This window comes from Drosophila eugracilis, unplaced genomic scaffold (genome assembly GCF_018153835.1).
Source record: "Drosophila eugracilis isolate 14026-0451.02 unplaced genomic scaffold, ASM1815383v1 contig_1765, whole genome shotgun sequence".
Taxonomy (NCBI): domain Eukaryota; kingdom Metazoa; phylum Arthropoda; class Insecta; order Diptera; family Drosophilidae; genus Drosophila; species Drosophila eugracilis.
In genome coordinates this window covers 4,738,679-4,759,728 of record NW_024572605.1, presented here as the reverse complement: position 1 = coordinate 4,759,728, position 21,050 = coordinate 4,738,679, and the positions used below count along the sequence as shown (strand labels likewise).

At 38.8% G+C, this 21,050-nt stretch overlaps 1 protein-coding gene across 1 annotated transcript in view; it reads left to right on the top strand.

The window, feature by feature from the left end:
- LOC108104545 (metabotropic glutamate receptor 2) overlaps positions 1-21,050 on the top strand; it is a 57,201-nt gene that overhangs the window by 11,853 nt on the left and 24,298 nt on the right. The window lies entirely within an intron of this gene.

The window sequence follows — 21,050 nt, the reverse complement described above, 5'->3', positions numbered from 1 at the left end:
AAAAGAAAACTTTGCAATGGAATATAAATGGAAAGAATATTTACAAAAAGAAGGTAAACTGCACGAAATGAACGAGTGTGAAATGCAAATGAAAAACCCAGAGACCAAATAAATAATTTCCAACATTTACTTGTATTTGCAAATGTTAAATAAGTTATCAACGGTGCATCAATATTTCATGGGGCTTCTCTCTATGACTTTAACTACTCACGATTCATTACGAACGGGTGTTGAGTTTACAGGGAGGGAAAGACCTTTTGGAGGGGGAAATGCAAACAATGCAAAACCAAATAATCCACCCACAAATTGAAATCGTGGCTTGTTCGGCTATGTATGTGGCCGTGTCATTAGCATTATTACCTTTAACAAGTATTGAAGAGCCACCATTGTTTGCCACTTTCACAACGACGACGACGAGGATGGAATAGCGATGTTATTTTTTGTTTGTATGCAAATCGTTGGCCAACATACACGCAAATTCCCTGTTTAAGTTCAATCGAATTCAATTGTTGCAGCGCCACAGGAAACTGGAGTCACTTCTGTTTGCCAAAGCCCGCCCACACATCCCCTAATATTGGTATTGACGTTTTCAGAGCTGGATTGGACTTTGTCTGTTTCCAAACAGTTTTCGTCCACCGAAAGACAAGCGGGTTACAGGATATTCCAGAACAATACCAGGTTCATCTTTTAATGGACTTTAATTGTATGGATTTATCAGATAAAATTATGGGAAATTAAATTTCTTAAGTCTGATAAGGGAAGAAGTATACATTTTGCTTTTGCGGAGTTTTTTCCAAGTTAAAATAAAAATTCTTCAAAAATTCCAAAAATGTGAATAATATTTTTAGTCTTTATAATTTTGAGTAATTTGATATTTACTTCTAATAATCTGAATTCGCCTTGACTCCTTTAAATTCGCTTCGACTGATTTGAATTCGCTTTGCAGAATGTGGAAACTATGTTAGTCCTGGCTGTATAACAGTGTCTAAGCTTTCACATGGTTTGTGTCTTGGATAAGCAGCCGCTGCTGGTTTTGAATTTTTTTGGGACTTCTTTGGGACACTCGTAAATAATCATAAAATGATATCCTTAAAATCTATAAAACGCATACCGCTTCTATCTTCTGTCCTTACGATAACCTATATTGGCCTTCATCTTTGCTCTGAAACATTAAACCATTTGAAGGACACTCACTCACTCAGCATATAAATTGTTTATGCCATCCTAAAGATTCTTTACGACCCACGCTGCTCAGTGGTCATCAGCCATCCTAGCATTATCCTGGCCAAATGTCGAACTGAATCAGTGCTCGGGGAGAGTGACCCAGTTACTTGAAAATTGAATTTTTATTTTCAGCAAAACCAACGCTACGCCACGCGTTTTTATATCACAAATATCCTGGCAGGATGAGTGGTGGCCATCCTCATCAAAGGAGGCATAAAAGAAAAAATTTATCTCCCATGAAGAGCTGTGTATGTGTGTGTGTCAACCCTGGACCCATAGGGTTCCCCCATATCGTATTAATTCAATGGGAAGCCCCCAATCTGGCGGGGCTATGTTGTTGCCACTTAATGGAATTTGCCGCTTATGCGTTCCGCATGCCGCGCATTATCCTTTCTATGCCCGCCTGCCAGGATTCCACTGTTTCCTGTGAAACCGAAGCTTTTTGCCTTCTGCCTTTTGGTTGGTTGACAGCCTGCCTCGTTGCCTGACTGCCTGCCTGTTTGGCTAAAAGTTTTTCCTCAGCCGATTTCGGCGTTTTTCCTCTTTTGTCTTCCTTTGCCTGTTTTTCCTAGCGTTTTTCCTTTCAGTTTTCCCTTGCGTTTTTCTTGTTGCCTTTTTTGTGTTATTTGCTACTTCCCTAAGACTTTCGCACATATGTGGCTTTGTGCGTGCCTGTGTGTTTTGACTTTTAACCAGGATTTCTGGCGTGCCTTTGTCTAGTTTGTTGCGTCTGTTTAATTTGTGTACATTTAAGCTGGCTAAGCATGGCATTATATTCATTTCCACTTTGGTTTTTTGATTTTTTACCCCAGCTTTGATGCGGATAATTGGTGGGTTTACAATCCCAATAAGTCCTTAGGGAAGTACCAAAATATTTGAAATATTTGCGACTTTCTTATGTCAAATACAATTTCCCTTTCTAATTATCAGATTTGTGTTTCCCAGAATTCCTATTAGAGATTTTTGAAATGGGAAATTTTCAATTAGGAAATATGGCTTCGGTGTGTTCATTTGCCTAGCACTCAGGGAGTGAGTCCTTCCAGTTATCCCGCCCCAGTCCTGCTACTCTTTGCAAAGGCATTCTGAATGACAATTTGGTTTATTTTCTTCTACCTTTGGGCCGAGTTACATGGAAGAACAATAATGTGGTATTGTTGGATGCATTGGCATTCACCTGGTTTCTTTCATTCTGCGGAGTTCCAACTTCATACTCTGATGGTCGTTTTTTAAGGACCCACCTAAGCTTTTTACAGTTGCAAATCTTTGGCTCTCTGGAAATTTGCTATTTCATCCATTGTCCTGCTGCAGTTGAAAGCCGATCAGGATGCTGTTGACTGTATTGTGATTTTGTGGGAAGTGGCTTTGTTGTTTACAAAGTCTTTTGTCACAGGATCAGATGCTCTTTTAGGTATGCAGCTTTCTAGGGTTTTGGACCTATAGCGGAGCTTTTACAGTCCTTAAATTTCTTTTTTTTATGATTTTAAACTATTAGTCTTATGCTATTTATATTGCAATTTTAGAGGAGAGTCGAAATTTATACCCATAAAAAAATAATTAGCAATCAATTGACCGACAGTGTTACTTTCAAGCCCCTTTCTGCATTGGAATTTACTTTTTATGCAATGCCCACTCATCTGGACCAGAATCAATTTGCTGGAATTTCGGCCAGAAACGCGCACAATGGTGCGAAAAACAACGAAATAACCAGTGAGGCCATGAAAAGGCAATAGTTGTCGGCCATAAACGACAAACAGTAAGAATGTATTGTATTCGAGGGGCGGGGCAGCAAAGGCATGAAAGCCGCAGGGCAACACTTGTGGTTATATTACCCCTCTGTATAACAGTTATCCTCTATATAACAGTTAACTGTATATAACACTTAGAGCCTTCCCCAGGCGCATGCTAACAAGTGTTTGTTCCATTCATAAATCCTACTAACCCAGTAGCCTCCAAAGGACTCGCAGACGAACTGAACCGACTGACTACACGAAGTTGAGTTCACTGTTCTACGCATTTAGTACAACCCCTGTCGTGTCCTGATTTTAGTACACGACTCCTGTTGTCCTTTCCGATATCAATGGCATTTCAGTTGCACGCCGGTCCTTCAACAATGCAGACGTTCGCGGTAGCCAATCAGCTATAATTTTCAACTTCCTTAACGAAAGTAACACTAACTGATTAACGTGGAAAGTGTCGTGAAAATGTGAATGAAAATATTTAAAAACAAAGAAAATTCAAGGAAACTGAGAAGGAGAAAATTCGTTTAATTAAATAAAGGAAAAAATGTTTTTTAAGTCTCTGGGAGTTCTTTAAAGTGGACGCAACATATCCAAATAAATTCTTAAAAAAATCCTTTAAATAAAGTTTATATAAGATGAATATTATTATATAAAAAAATATTAATTAACTGTACAAAATTAATAACTTTTGGTAAGAAACAAAAGTAAAAGTCAAGCAAAGACAGCATTACGAAACTTAACTCGTCACGAAATGTCACAGCAAATGAAAAGTCAAACATCCTTTAAGCCACTAAATGTGAAAAACAAGCAATGAATAAAAATAAAAGTCCTAACAACTTATTCTTTATTTAGTGTAAGCCACTTGCTTTGACCCCTAATTAATTAAGTTGCTACTGCCGCCGCCGCTTAATAAATCTGAAGACGTCTCGCCAAACAAAAAGATAAATCTTTGCCGAGAGCCGAAACTAATTTCATTATCAAAATATAAACACAAAGTCTGGGCAGGTCAGACTTTGGGTAACCTTTCCTTTCTTTTTTTTACCCTGCTCTGTGGGTTGTAGATTTTTGGTTGATTCTGCTTTCAACCAACCAACCAACCAACAACAAAAAAAAAGGACAAAACAAATATTAATTAATACAACTTCTAAATAATTTTTGAGGGAAAAGTAAATTTTTCGCCGGACACTGAAAGATAAATCAGAGTACAGAAAAAGTTACACAAAGTTCGTACTTAGCTAGATTTATTCGTTTTTTTTTACCTTAATTATAAGTTGTTGGGAATTGGCACAGCAATTCGTTTTAAGGTCTCAAATAGGAAAAGTTTGACGGACGAATCTGAAGTTGAAGTATTTTAATTAAAGTGAGCAGTAGGGGGTGTTTTCTCTTTTAAAAAAAGTTTAGACAGACCAAAAAACCATCAAATTAAAGCCACTTCGGTTGTTTCTGTTACTGGCTAAATGCTAGATTTATTCGGATGAAAAATATGCGTCCAGGGGCGAAGTAATTCGTACAAATTATTACACATACGACGTGTGTGCTGCCGGCCCAGGTGTTCTGATAAACTTTGCTGGCAGGCTAAAGCAATTAACAGTATTTAGGTGTAATTGCAAAATTATGCAAAAATTACAGACTGCCGGCATTTGGTTGGCAGATATGAGGGTACTGAAGTGATGAAAGGATGAACATCCCCAAAATCTCACACACAATATGAGCTGACAGGGGGCCTGTGTGTGTGTGTATGTGCAGTCACAGGATATTCAATTTCCTAGCCCGACGACTCCCGGACTTGCTGACATTTTGTAATTTAATGTTCATTTATTTTTGACCTTCCTTCCTGTCACCCCATTTGAGCGTATTAGAAAAAATTATGCAGTGGGGTGCCAGTGATAATTGCCAAAGTCTCTGTCAGTTTAATTCCCTTGGGTCTGTCGGCTTTTAATGATAGTTCTGGGACCCTCAATGGTATGGTTGGAGGTTCTAATCCTCGGTCACGTATCCGTGATGAATGCCCCAGCGTCGAAATGTGGTTTCTGTTGGTTGTTGCTGGCAAATTTTTGGCTACTGTTTGCTAGATTTCGTCCTGACCTTTCTTTAATTGCAAAATAAGGCAATTAATAAACGTGTCTGGCGAAATCCCAACCCGCAAATTGCCACTACTTAGTTGCAGTCAGCAGTTTTTCTTCGTTTTAGTAAAATGCTGTCAGTAACTTTTACTACATAGAGCTAAAAGTTTATTTATAAATAAGTAAAGAAGTAAGAGTAGATTATATTTTTATGGAAACTTATTCGCAGAAGGATAACATTTGACTAATTGCATTTTAATGCTTTTGATAATTAATTATCCGGCCAAAATGATTCAAAGTTGAAAATGCAAATTCGGAAGACAGGCTTATAATTAATTAAGTTCAACATGCTCTTTTCGTTCCTACACTAAGTGTAATGAGATTGCAACTAATGAGCAGTGAGTGACATTGGTTGCTGGCAGGCCCAGGGAACAGTGAACAGCTAATTAGCAAACAAATTCACAGAGAGTTTCCCAGGAAGTTGAATTGTGGAGAGAGTATGTATGCATGCTGCTGCCGAGGAGATGTCAACATAAATAATTACGACAGCCGTTCAACGGGGCGTATGCTCAATAATTAAAACAAATTAATGTGTCTCCTAATGAGCATGCAACCGGGCGGTCTATCCACACGTTATTTTTTTCTATTAATTTATTTATGACCCGGCACATTCACCATAAAGGCGGAAACGTAAATACACTTTGACTCAGTGCAAGTCGTTACCTGTTGCCCCCGTGGTCACGCCATTAATTTTCATGAGTAAAATAATTAGAAAATCAAATGAAAAATGTTAGAAATAAAAAAGAGGAAAGGAAATACAAACAAACGTGGAGGAGGTGGGAAAAACTGCGTCAAATGCTTTCGCTGAACTCGGCTTGTCGGGTTGCATCCCATCCGGCGGAAGCGGAAATGGCACAACTGTGTTAAACTATAACTTGCGCGTAAAGTTAAGCAACTGCAAAAACTTTTGGTTCAAATGTTGCCAACAGGAGGGCGTGGCGAGTGCTCAGAATGGAAGTTCTCTAAAGGATTTCGCTACATTGCCCTCAAAGTTTGGTTAAAACGAGCAAAGCACTGCTAGAAAATCATTATGATTAAGTGATGATTTTGAATACGTTTTAAATCTTATTTTTCACTTAAATATGATATATACTAAATCAGTTTTATCCCCCTCTTAAAGGTTTTCAATCTACTTTTAAGGGCTTATATTTTCCCAGTGCATTCCGCAAAAGAGCCCTGATAATTGAGCCAAAGCGGGCTTGCAAGTTTCCTGATAGAGCACTAATAAATAAAAGTTTCCTAACAAATAGTCCGCTTTAAGGTTAGTCATTCCTTATATAGTTCATTCCTCAACAAAATCAAGTATTTCCAAAGACAGTGGGAGGGAGAGGGTGCCTGCCATAGCAACTTACCTTTGACAAGTGCGAATTACCGAAGTGAAAGACAAAAGTTTTGCGGTTGCAAACTTCAGTGATTAAACCCGATTTGACAGCAGTAGGCGGGTAAACCTAGAAAAGAGCACGTGAAGCAGAGTCAAAGGCAATTTTTTTTTATTTGGAAAACTGCAGTTGCGAATTTGGGCCGTCATGTGGTTTCTGCTTTCACAACTTCTTTGCCAAGTGCTACTAATTATGCAATTATTTTTTCGCATTTCCCTCTACCAACGACTTTTTACGACTTTTTTACGACATTTCGCAACTTTTGCCAACTCTGCAAAAGTTGATGATTTCTTTTTTTTTTATGGTGCCGCGAACAAGTGGTCAGCGATTTAATTTTAATTGTATTTAGATAAGATTTAATGATGTTTGTGTGTGTGTCTGTTTGAGGGTGTGGGAGAGAGCAGAAAGTTAAAAGTTAATCAACTTGCAGAGATGCTAATTTGTTTTTTCTCTTCTACATTTTCTTATTTCCACACTTAGCAAGTGAGTCATTTGTGGTGTGGTAACTACATATATATTATATGATATATTTTCACGGTGCCCGCACAACTGTATGTGCCATAAAATATTTAGTGCTTAGTCCTGTGGCCTCCACATGCGCATTTTCGGCGGTTCCACAGGATTACCGTGAGCGGCGGGCAGACAAAAAAAATAAATAGAGAGCGCTAAGCATGCTCGAAAATGCCAAACAATAGAGCTTGCCTTGCTATATGGCATACCATATACCATATACCAGACCCTATACCGTACTACCTACTGCCTTACAACGACAAGCAGCAATAATGATCTTTTTGTTACACATGGGCGGGTGGTCTGGTGGAGGAGATGCGGGGGGCGGGGTAGAGCAAACAAACATCCTCGCAGGAGTGCAAATACACGAGCACACACACACACACACACGCACTCTTGCAGATGGGCAGCATTTATTTTTGTTTGTCATGACTTTGCGCTTTTGCTGCGAACTGAATGGAGAATTTAGAAAGCAGAAAGTAGAATCAGAAAGCAGAAAGCAGAAAGAAGGAGAAAGTGGAAATGAGAAAGTAAGAGGGGAAGGGGAGTGTACAAAACGACAGTACCTACACGCCATTTTTTCGGGGCTTTGTCTCTCCCTTTTTTGTCCTGCCGCTCTGTTTGCATTTGTTAGCATACAATTTGGCATCGGCACACAGGGCGGATGGATTATTATTTTGTCGCTAAAATCAACAACCAGTCCACAAGGGCTTTTGATGAATGCGTTTGGGAAGGAATTCTTGCTCGGCAGGAAGTGTTGCCTGCCTGGCTCCTTTTGTCATATGTAAAACTCCTGTTTTAATTTCTTTACCTCTTTGGGAAACTAAAACTTAATGGGGTTTTTATTCAAATGCATTTTATTGAAATTAAATGTGATTATTTTTTATTGTTTTCTATGCAGCCTTAAATATTCTGTAAACCATTAACAAAAACCAAGGATTTTATCGACATTTTTTAACAAATTGACTTACAAATCGCGAGCAATCATGGTAATTTCGTGTAATAAATTTGTTCTACCTTTTCTTTAATCCGCAACTTTTTGAATTTTTAAAACATTTGTAGTAACTTCTTGGCTTTTTAGCTGCTTATAATTAGTTCCTGTTTCGTGTACAGCTGACCTTTGACATATAAAATTAGTTCCTTCATAACTCTCCTAAGGCTATGATTAATTCAGTAGTAATGCACGCTCTGAATTTTAAAATCCTTGACTATTATTTAAAGCCAAGGGTACAAAGGCAAGTCCAGGCTAAAATATGAAATTATTTGCCGGCCATAAACACGTCTCCATGGTCAGGCAAGGGCACACACACGCAGTAAGTAGGCAATGGATTTTTTCAATTTGCGTTACTTGCCAAGATGTTATGCAAGTCACGCGCCAATCCGTCCCGCACACAAACATGTATGCTTATATACATGCATAGACGATGGGGAAGTGGGCAGCGGTAATTCACAATATCATGTGCTCAATGGGCTGTGAGGCTGTTGTTAGGAGGGTTCAGAATATTCCCTTACCAGTCGCTGGTGCTCTTTTGATTTATGCGACATTTCCACACATTTGCCTGCCATTAACATTTTGCTTCGTTGCCTGTCAGCCAACTCAGCCAAGGCAACAAACCTTGTCGTCGTTCCTGTCGCCAATGTCCTTGTCTTTTGTGTGTCAGCAGTTCGCCATTCCTTGCTTGTTCCTCACCAGACAGCGTCTTGTTCTCGCCGAGATTGAAATTGATTGGCAACTCCTCCGGCAGATGCAGCGGGTATCGAAAGAGACCACCTACTGGCGGAGCAACTCAACTTTATCTGAGAGCAAACTCCTGTTTTCTGCAGCTTAACGAAAGGAATGACAGGAAGTCTTTCCTTCAACCATCAAGCGAGAAACTGCTGCAGGCAGACATTCATTGGAAACCTGAACTGGTTTGGTCTGCTCTTGAAATTTTAATTTAAAACTGTTTCCGTAAACAGAAAGCTAAAGAATGCAATTTAGCCAGCATTTATTGAGCTTAATTTTATTTTGCGGTTACCCTAGTTTCCAAAAAAAAAAATACCTGCATCCAAAGCATTTTTTGGTCAGGTAGCCACGGGGCGTATGCTTAATGAAAATACAGATTTGAGGAATTCCTTTCCTGGCAAATGTATATGAATTTTATTTTTAGGTTGAACTAGCAGAACTTGAAATATGGCCAGGCCAGGGCAAGAGTATAATATAACTGAAAGTGGGTTCGTTTCCACACAATCTTTTGGCCATATATGAAAATGTTTGCTGTTGCTGAGTGCCTGCCTAAGTGGCCGGCTGTCTGGACCCGTTTCGAGTGCTCCCAAGCACATCTCTTCATCTGAAACACATGTACGGGCCATATTTACGATGAATCTACAAGCATAAGCAGCCGGCTCAACGAGCCCAAAACTCCAGTCCAGAAAATAGAGCACGAAAAAGGTACACCACCCCCTGTGAAGGTGGCCCAGGTCAAAGGACGACAGAGTGCCGGGCGCCATCGGGGGGAAATTGAAATTTATATTTACGCAGCCCATAAATTTCTGGCTTTTCGGCTCGTTCACTCTACTGTGAGCTAGTGCTTAGTCCGCTGTCAGTGCTGTAAAAGTTGACTATTTTCCGGTGCTGTTCATAAATATTACTTAAGTTTTAGTTTCCGAGACATGAGAGATGTTTTTAAAAATATTTAGAAAAATAGTTAACCCTCAAGAAGATTTAATGATCAAGTATATGTATACATCCAGATTTATTGTATAATTTTACTTAAATTTCTTAAATATTTTTAGGTTTTACATTTTCTTTACTTTTACCTATTTGAAGTTCCTTTTTGGCTACACTTTTGTTTGATTTTCTGGTAGCCAGCACTATGAACACAGCCTATTTGCGGAAGTGGGTGTGTATATGTGGGCGGGCAGCTGACAAAGTTGAGGCCTGTCATGTTGCATATACCATACCAACTTCTTGGCTAACCCACGCACGTCTGCCGGCGACAAGTTTTTGGGGCCGGGCCCTTGTATTCTGTTTGTGCGTGTCTGCGGCGTGTAATCAAATTAAAAGTTGGAGCAAGGAATTGCTTTTAAAGGCATTAGGACGGCGTCAAGTCTTTAATGTTTCATGTGATCATTAGGTTGCAGGCGGTAGTTAACAAAAATCTCTACAACTTGCAATCTTTTTTTTTTTTGCCCAATTGACAGTCCCCGGCGAATGCGATGCTGGCACGCAATCAGCCAGCTGACAGAAATCCAAAGCAACAGAACTGTGGAAACTCGGGACGCACTCAGATAATAACTTAATTACAGTTTTGTGTGCTAGTTGGGCGTGTGGGCTTTATATTTGGGCAATTAGAGTGGGCAAAGGTATACCTGGCAGGCCGGAAACATGTGTATTATCAAATGCCAGTCATTTGACGCCCCCGCCATTGCCCCTCGAGTGGTAATTTATCTCAAATGCTCTGTGGTCTACACGTGTATACACAGGCACTCTCCGCTCCTGATGACAGGTGATGGCGGTGATGGCGCTGGGGATGGTTAGGTGGTGTGGCAGCTCCGAGCGAAAATAATTAAGCCCCGTTATGCGTAAAGCATGAACATCCTGAACTAGACAGCGGCAACAACATATAGCCACATGGAAGCATCCCAGTAGATTGCTTAGTAACCAGAGATGGCAGCGTGACAACTGAAACTTTTCGCCTTTGAGGGGTCTCTCTGGTACGTAAAAGTTTTCCCAAGATAGTTGTCATGTAAGTGCAGGAAGCTGCTGCTGCGAAATAATTTAAGTTTTAACAGTTTTCCAAGCGTCGATCGAAGACCTGAGCACAAATGATAGGCAGAACAAGTTTTGTATTTAACTTTACGTTGTGTCAAAAATATACATACAAAAAGAAAGCTTTAGGAAGAAGGAAACTAAAACTGTGAAGAACTTAAAACCACTTAAAAATGTGTCAAAGTGAATTTTATAAAGGAAGGACATCGGTTTCCAAAAACCTCAAAAATATCTTATCTGCAAGTAATCGTTGCATACTTTTAGGCACCTTAAAAATAACCTTACCTAAGGCAAGCATTTTCTGTATATTTTTAATCAACAAAATTTCTGTATGGTATTCCTATTAAAATCATTTTTCTCTTAATAAATCTTGAAGTATTTATGCCAAAATCATAATATTTGACTGGTTTTCACCTTCGCCAATTGAGTACTTCTGAGTAACTGGCTATTTGGCTGCTTGAGTTTCCATTCAATTTATCTGAGCTATCAGGCCCACTTGGATCATCTCTAGAGCAAGTGGCTGGAACGCTTTGCTTTCTCTCTATCTCTCTCTCTCGGCCACTTTAATTGGCACTCGAGACCACGTTTATGGCGTCTGCTTGGCTTGCACTTTCGCCCGACGCCATTAGCCACGAAAGTTAACCGAATGTCGACTGTAGTTACCACCCATCCATCTCTAGCCCCTTTGCCACACGCTTTTCACTTTTCTTTAGATGGTTAAGTCTCTCTATGTGTGTGTGTGTGTGTGTGTTTTGGCTAAAACGGCATTTATGCTTACAGTTTCCCACGGCTGATGGAGGGTGTGTGTGTGTGTGCTATGATTATGCATATTTAGTGAGGTCTGCGCCGGCGCCTAATTGAATTTGGAATGGAAGGAGGAGTGTGTCAAGTGCGACAGAGTGGTAAATTAATTGGCTTTCATGCGGAGAGCAAGCTTTCCTTGTTATTTTTAACTCTTCCTTTTTTCCTCTGCGCCAAACCGCAAAATGCTCAATGCTGTTAACCAGGCCAGAAGTCAACCAGCATGAAGCCGCATTTGTCAACCGCAAAACCAAATTTCTGGTATATAATTGTCTTTGGCTGAGGAATCCCCATCGTGTCTAATTCAATTGACACACTTGAAATTGTCTAAAAATAATCTAGAAACTATTACTAACAAGTCAAAGGAAACCTTTTAAGACTTCAATTAAGAAACTCAAACTAAGAAAATCACTTACTAGATATATATAAATCTTATTGTTTTCTTTAACTTCCTGAAAACAAATATTTCCTCATCATCTTCAATTGCTTTTTGTTCAATAAAAACAACAGGAAAAATGCGGCAATTAACAGCAACATTCTTTGCAGGCCAAAATCGAAACAAACAACAGAAATACAAACTGAAAAGTGGGAGTGGGTTTTCCAGTTTTTCCTGCCTGGTAATTAGACCGATCAGAATCCATCGAAGCAAAAAGTGAAATTTAAGGGTTTTTATTCCCACTGGCTGGCTTACTTTTACGGTTTGAGCTTTAATTAAAAGTAAATTCAAGCTTGAACGAACGAATGCCGACGACCTTGTCGCCTCCGCTTTTACAAAATTCCCTCCTTTATTGGCAGCCGTGCGGCGTATTTAAGCCGTAAAGTACAATTTGGGACATGAACGTGGAGGGTCAGAAAAACAGGAAAACGAAAAGCCAGAATCGTGTGACACATTTGACCCTTTTTTTTTCCCCAGCTACCCACTTGGCATAATCAAAATCTACGCAGCCTGGACGCTTGTGCAGCTGTTGTGCCGCCTGTTTTTCCGCTTTTCCCCCACGATTTTCCCTTGATTTGCCTTTGTCTAACTCGTGTTGGCTTTCCCTCTCGCCTTTATTGGTTTCATATTAAAATGGGCTGTCAAATGGCTTGAAAACTGCTGTCGTTTTCCATTTTCCAATTGTGTTTCGTTTGCCGTCTGCATTCCGGAAATGCTCCAAAACCAAATATGTTTCGAGACCCCGGCAAAAGTTTTGACAACTGAATACGAGTATATATATATATATATTTATATGCATTTTATCTTGCATTTTTCATGGCTGTTGGCAGGATTTTGTGTTGGTTTTTTGGCTTTTTAGAAATCAAAATTGAGTTAATTTAAAGGAGTGCTGCAGTATTGATAAAATATTTACAAAAAGAGCACTTTTCTGGATTTTATTAAAGATTTTAAATCCTTTAGACATCAGCCACACTCAGTTTGTATAATACATTAATATCAAAATGAAACTTTAAGCATCAAATATATAATACAAAATTCAAGTCAAACTGTGCTTGTATTTTTTATTTTCCTGGCAGGAAAAACTTCCTGAAAATATTATATTAAGCTGTTATTTTCTCTTGGTGAAATCCTTCTTTGGAATGTTTTGTTTTTTGTTTTTTCTTTTTATATGTCCGACCCTTTTGCCTAACAATTTAATGTGCTTAAAGAATTTTGACACAATTCTGGCAATAATATCGGAAAATGGCGACCCTTTTTCCGGTTTGTCCTTTGAACCGACACAACGGAGTCAGCCGTTGGCGAGGTGAAAGGTTGCGGTCCCACCGATCCCTTCATGCCAATTATACAAAACTCTGGGCATTAACTGTGCTTAAAAACAGCTGAAGCCATCCTTTGTCTTGTAACCAGAAAGCGACTATTAACATTTCCAGGCAACAACTATTTGCAGCTGGTGAAAATTATGGGGATTTTACAACTTTTCGGCTCTCATTCAGCTGGCTTGCTTATTTATTTTTTCGCTGTTTATCTGCTTGATCGTAAAAATAGAAATAAAAATATTTATGCTGCGCTTTGGGTTTCTTTTTTTTTTCTGCGTGAGATTTTTTTACGAGCCCTTCCGACGAGCTATTAAAAGCCGAGGGACGGCCGGGGAATACATATTTTGAAAATTGGCCGCCGAACAAGCAAGGAGTAGTAGGCCAGCTCAAGGACGAACCTAGAACCCTGATTCAGAGTGCGCATCCCGGGAGCCAGGACCTTTTTTATTAATTCCAATACATTGAATTTTCCGTAGACAAAAAGCGTGTTTAGCATAGCAAGCCGATTAAGGCCCGGTTTCCTGAGCCTCGGCAAAAAACCTTTAAAGCCTTTAAAAGGCTTATCATGCTGGCCAACGGAATGGCCAATAAATTTTACATTTAACGCGGAGATACCCGAGGATGACACTCATCCCGAGCACAGGAAGCTCGGGCCAAAATTTGTCCGCCTCCAGATGCTGGCCGTTCGCCGGCTTTCAGGACATTTTTATTTATGAGCTGGCAAATTATGCGCCATCAACGCGGACAATTAGAAACTCAATTGCTGGCCCAGGGAACCCCAGAAAGCATCCCGTTCTGCTGTCTCTTTTTTTTTTTTGGCCCAGTTGACATTCAAAATTACTTGTCAGCCTTGGCTTAGCAAATAATTTTCCATAGTTATTGAAGGTCCTTGGCGGAAAGTCATCCCTTAGGTTGGGGCTTATAAATTTAAATGGGACATTTTTCAGGATAAACGAAGGGAAAAACCTTGTGAAAAATCTAGGTTTTCTGCTAAACGTGCTACTTTTTGACAGATACATTAATATGGTTTAAGTTTCATGTTCTTTGTCAAGGCCTTGATTTTTATGTAAATTTAATTATATTTATTTTATGTTTGTCATAGTCAGATAATTAACTTAACAGCCTGAAAAAGCAGAGATAATATAAATTTATTAAGCTTTGATAGCGAGAACATAAAATAATAAAGGTTTGTTACATTTGCAGATACAAAAAGAGAAAATATAATTGACTTAAATTACATTTTGTAATTGACAGAAAAATATCAATTTTCCTACATCTGCGATTCTGATTTTAGGGCATAAATTTCCCACGCTCAATTAACTTTATTTTCCAGCCATATGTATATATCTTTTAAAGAGTTTATATTTAGAGATTTATCGAGACAGTTTAATGGACGTGTCTTAAAGGGATTTTACTGTCGAACAGAGTTGAAATCATTTCATCGCCCTGGCAACTAATTGCACATCAAAAACTTGCGATGGAAACTTGATAGAAACTTTCTGCCTTTCGGCCACAAAAACCCTTTTACGATGTACTAAATTCAACGCTTGGCAAGGTCCTCCCTCTGGTCAACAACAATGGACCGGCTTGTCATAAAAGCCGAAAAATCAAAATGGCATTTTTCGACACCATCAAAATGGCATTTCGGTGCAGCATGCTGCCAGCTGTTCAAAAGTCCCCGGAAAAACCGCAAATCCGTATGTGGGTGGGTCTCCATATATGCTGGTCTGCTTTTTCCTTTCCTCTACTCTGCCGTTAACTCATTAAAAACAGCCAAAAAGTAGGAAGGAAAAACAAGGACCGGCGGTGTTGCGTATGCGTAACATTGTTGCCACTTTTATTGAAGCTCATACTTGGCTGAAAGCTCGTTCTTGTTCTGGGCCAACAACTTCCACATAATCAAAAGCGGTTTAGCTGCTTTCAAAAGATAAGCGTAGCTCATTGTGGCCCGTCCTCGCTTTTCCGACTTTTCCCGCTTTTCCTCTCTCTCTCTCTCTCTCTCTCCCAGTCTCTTTCAGCGCCTTGTTGTTGTTTTAGATGGGTTGACTGTGTGTGTGTGTGACATCCTGACTGTTTGTCATAATAATAAAAATGCCAATTTGTTTTATGGGCGACAAGTTAAGCTTGCCTTTGCTTTGCTTTGATGTTGATTTTTATATTATGATGTCGAAGCACCCCTCCACACCCAATTCCCATGCCCATATCCCAGATCCACCTCCCAATCAAAATTGCCCTTAGTATTCAGCTGGCTTGTTTGTTTTTGTTTCGGACCTGGCCAACAGACACGAGCCCCCTCGATACATCATATACCCCTGTGTTTCAGGTCAATATATATATGATATGGAGGTCTCTCGGTCGATTGTCTCCCTCAGATTGAAACTCAACTGGATGCTCTATTATTTAACCCGAAGTGCGGCAATACAAAGTTGCTTAAATATTTAAAATAGGCTACAGGCATCCATTCTCCTGTTTGTTTCCTTTCAGATTGAAATGTGAAAAAGTCACATCACTTTGACTGAAGTCTGACCATCAGCAAGAGCACAAACAGAATGGGTTTGGTTTCTGGGACGGGGAAAAAACTGGTACATAGGAGAAACGGCAGCCTGCAAGCTGCATGCATAAAGCTGGTATCTCAAAAAGCAATAAATCATAATCTGCCACAGGGCATTGCCAAAAAGTCAGAGTCTACGCGTTGCAAACTACAAACTACTACTACTATATGATTTATGACACTTAAAAACCAAACTGGCCCAAAATGGCCTCCAGAAAGTGGCTTTAATTTTCCACTTTGTTGTGCATTTCACGCCCAAAAATCGAATAATTTTAAAAACACTTTCTTTGTGGAACAAAAATTTCATATTCACATTCATTCGAGTGTAAGCAAAGGAAAGCTCTGGAATTTTTAACTACCATAAATAGAAAGTTATTCCCGAATCAACACTTGGTATTTTAAATTGCATAAAACATAGAAAACAATTTGTATTGTCTTTGCCTTTGAATAAAGTTTTTGTACTGCCATGTAGTTTGTGAGATTTTTGTAGATGCCACTTCTCTATGGTTACTGTCCCGCACTTTGAATCATGTTTGGCATTTTTATGGTAATTTTAATTGTATTCATCAGCGGCATATTCTTTGAATTTTCCAAACATAAATACAAGTTTTTCCACTTCACTTGTCCGGCCAATGCAAATTAACAAAGCTTTTCTTTTTTGGCATTTCGTGTTATTTCCTTTTGTTTTTCATTGGGTTTTTGAAGCGGCCAATTTGAATTATTGATTGCTGAAAAGTTGCCTTTTCGTCCTCCGCGAAAAATGTCTAAATTTATGTGTCACCCATCAAGGCGGCCACGCCTACGACACACCTCCACAGACAATATAAAAAATTGCTTTTTTCAGCCAATTTGGATACACTTGCTCTTGTTCATAATATTCTTCTGGTTTTCTTTCTTTTTTTTTTTTTTTTTGGTTGTTGTGTTGCGAAAATTGTTTTCCCCGAAGTCTTTGTCTTTTGAGCTTTCGCCTCTGTGGCTGTTGAGGCTTCAGTACTTGGCTTCCGGCTGTTATCAGCCACCGACACTTGAGACTCACTCATTTGGGCTGCAGGATGTGTCGCCTGCGAATCCTTGGGCGCGGCGTTAATGTAATTTGGATGCCAAGGAATATTCCCGACGCTTTTTGTTTGAACTCCGGCACTGGCTGGCCGTGGGCCATGCCACGCCCCCTACTCCCAAGGGTGTTGACTTTATTGAACCATTCGGTTTTGTTTTTTTTTCCTCTTTTTTTTTTTTTGTTTCTTCTTCGAACCTGATTGACTCGTGGGCCATGTTTCTGGGTATGTATTTTCCTGGCTTTTATTTCGCCCGCCACAAATTTGCTTTAGGTTCGCTTTAGACACTTAAACTCAACCGCAGCGGCAGTCGTGCATGCCCTTCTTCCTTCTCTCTCTCTCTCTCTCTCTCTGTTGCTCCTCCCCAGATATCAGTCAATTTCAAATGTCAATAAAATGGAAATTTTATAATTTTACTCCATGGCCAACCGTGGGGAGTTTCCACTCTCATCCACTTTCCGCGGCACTCTCCTGCGGCGCCTTCAACTTAATGAGATTTTATTTATTGACTGTTGATAACACGCACACACAGGAGCATGGCTAAAAGTATCGGGAAATCGGTGGAAAACCCACGTCTAGCAGAGCTTCTCATGCGGTTTTGAGCGCTTTATGAAGCCTGTTTTATGGCTGCTTTAGTGGCTGAATTTGGTGTTAGCATAAATGCCTTGCGCACCGGCGCATACAAATTTATCTTCCGTCGATGTTAATCTTAATGCAGTGGCAGTTAAGTTTGCTTCGTGGAAAGTCTTGAGATTCTAGGAAGTTATGGTTTAGGTAGCTAAGAACTTAAGATTCTGGTTAAACTGCTAGTATCTTGAAAATATTTTTAAAATTCGTTAGAAACCTTTCAAGCTCTTTCAACTTTTTCTTCTTCTTAGAATAAAACCTCTTGCCCAAACTTAAGGAATCTTTGATGGATTGGTATTTATGTGTCAGCCTTTTTATTTGCATCCGTTCGATGTATCCTTTTTGGCAAACAAATATTATGCCAAATTTGGCTCTTTGACAGGCACTCATCAAAATAAAAAGGCACGCACGAGCTGCCACTTTGAAGTTTCAATTTTTCGGGTACACTTCTTTTTTTTATTAATTCTGCCTATGGATTTCGGAATTACTTTAAATGCGAAAGGCCTCACGTATGTGTATATGCCTTTTCTCGGCACTTAGCTGGTTTACTTCGCCAGTTTGCCATTTTTAGTTTTAATATTTTTCTTTTTGAGGAAATGTGGAACATAAATGTGCCAAGGCACGTCCCAATAGCTTCCCCTTCTTGCATATCCGCATACATTTGCACGTAACTTTTAATGACAGCCCACAAATGCGCAAATGAGTTTTAATTAAAAAGCTGGTAAAATAAAGAAAACATCAACATTGCACTTTCAACCTCTGTGCACTGCCACTGCCACTGCTGAATAATTCAGGCCCCCACATGGAAGCGGAGGATCGATTTAATGCCGGCGGCCGGAGGTTTAAGCATTTAAAGCCGCTTAAATTTACTTTATTCGTAAATATGGTTTAATGGCAAGACATTATCATATATGGGTTTTCCAAAAATATTATGTATTCATCGAAAGTGTGTAAGTTTTAAAGTTGATTTTTAATTTTAATTCTTTTTATTTTATTGCCGACTGACTGGCAGTTTTCACATTTCAATGGGGAAATCAAAATGTTTCATTTATATTTTACATTCAAATTGAGTGGCAGCAGCACCTGGCGCGTATTTTACTTAATTGTGCGACACCCCCGCAGAGTGTTTTTCCCTACTTTCCCTTGCTTTTATTTTTTCCTGGTTTCTGGCTCTTTTTTGCCATTCAGCTGGCTGGCAACGGTGCGCATGGGGGATTATTAAGTTTTTGCCCGCGCAGCTTTTTGCTGGCCAAAAGTAAACACAGCTGCCGCTGGCAATGTTTTTCAGGACGAGAAAGTAATATAATTTTAATATTCACCTTTCCAGTACTCCTTCTAATTAGCTTTAAATTTTGTAGACATTTTGCCAGCCAGTTTTCAATAATTTTTTGTTTTTTGAAAGTTTGATTTTGTTTAAATTCAGGATCAGCATCAGGAAATTACTTGACTTTACTATTTATGTTGAAAGTTTCTATTGAAATTATCCAAATTTAAGTATGTGATTTGATTAAATTTGTTTAATAACAGCTTCTCTTAGTTAGTTTATAACCAAATCCCTGCTAACATATCCTACAGATTAGGTTACTAAATCGCTCTCCTAATCAAATTTTCTTCAATTGCCATTTATATAGTCAAAGCTTTTATGTGACAATCAGACGTACAGAGTTTAAACACATTTTCAAGCATTTGCCTTGGCAGTCAACTTGAGCTATATAGCACTTTATGGCCGGGACATCAAAAAGTTACACATACGCCACGTAAGCCGGCAGTAAAGTTAATTTTATTTTACACGCCAAATCATAAAAGATGCATTGGCAACTCAAGTGTCTTGTCAGACGACTTCGAAATCTTCTGAAAAACTCCAAAACTTGAGACCTAATTATTTACGAGTTGACACGAGTCGAGAAATCGTCCGACAGCCTTAAAAAAAAAAGAAACTAAAATTATATGCATATCATAAAAAATTACGACACTTACGTGTGAGGAAATTATATTCTTTTCGTACAACCAATTTGTTATAATATTTTCTCTTCTTCCCAGCACCTATCACCCAATCTTGGGTTTATATATGTAACCTGTGAAAAAGTGAAGGTTTTTTGCATATTCATGAAGAGCCAAGAGGCGGTTCGTAAGGGTTTTAATATAAATTTTACTAACTCCTTAAATTACATGTTTTTCCTTCACCTTTTTGTAAGTTACAAAGTTCTGTAAGCCATATCATTCTGGCCAAACTCCACAAGCTTGCCTCATAATCTAGGCCAACATATGGTATTATGCAAACTGTTATCTGGTCTTACTTTAATTGCAGTTTGGTTTTAAGCCACGCCTCCCAGGCCCAGAAAAGTGGGCGTTCTTGTGTGGTCAGTGAACTCCATAAAATATTGTTAACACCATGTGCAGTTTTCAATTTGCATTTCTGGCAGCTTTTTTGCTGCACTTGCTGCCCCTTTTTCTGCATCCTGTTGCATGTCGAGAGCTCTTAAATTCTCAATTTGTTTTCTGATTTATGGTCAGTTTCAAGCAATCGGAGTGCATGCTCGAGTCCGTAAGCCGTGTAAAATGATTATCCGAGGGCCAAATTGTAATTTCCTTAAACGGAACTTAGCCAGCGGTGTAAATTAAAAAAAAAACCCGAAATTTGGCTTTCAACATGCTGCCAGCATGACCAACTCTTTGTCGGTTTTAAGTTTCCATGGCATTAAATTGCCATAAGCTGTCACTGGCAGCTAAAAAGCGGAAGGACCATAAAGCCATTGCTACTACATTCTTTGTTACAATTATATTATTCAGCATTGTGCATGTGTGGGTGTGTGTGAGTGTGGTTGGAAACAAAGAAAACGCCAGCAAAGTTGGTAAATTCAAACAAATAGAGATGTAATTACTTTGCTGCAAATGCTTAAATTAATAAACTCGGTGGGTTGATTTAATTTTCCATTCTTTAGAATATTATTTACACAGTTTTTGGGTTTCTTTTGTGCTATTAAAATGTTATTAAAGTTAATTATTTAACATGATTTGGTGATAGTAACCATTACCTTAAGGTTTCAGCTAGATAGATAGGGTGGCCCACGGATGATTTGCTTTTTAAAATCGCTATAAAAATATGAATATTTCATAATTTTCTTCGAGAGTAAACTTAACCATTTCGTAAACCGCGAATCTTCTACTAAATATCTTACACATTGACAATGATAAATGTCAAAGTCAAAATTAGGGATAGTGCAAAAAGTATTTGGTTTTATTATTATAATTTCCATTTTGCCAAATTAAGCAATTAAAAATTTCACTTTATGGCTTAAAAGCTATTGAACTAAGAAGGAAATTGGAAATTTCATGGCAGTTCATATTTTAAATTATTACATTTTCCTTGTAATCCTTGGAGTATATATATCGATAAATCTTCAGCCATAATAAAAAGAATCTAAAAAACTTGATTCATTTTGTCAGATATAACTCTGAATTTAAAGTTTATATTTATATAAAAGACATTATTTGTTATGGCAACTTTCGAAAGGGAAACTCTTCCCTTAATTCCCTG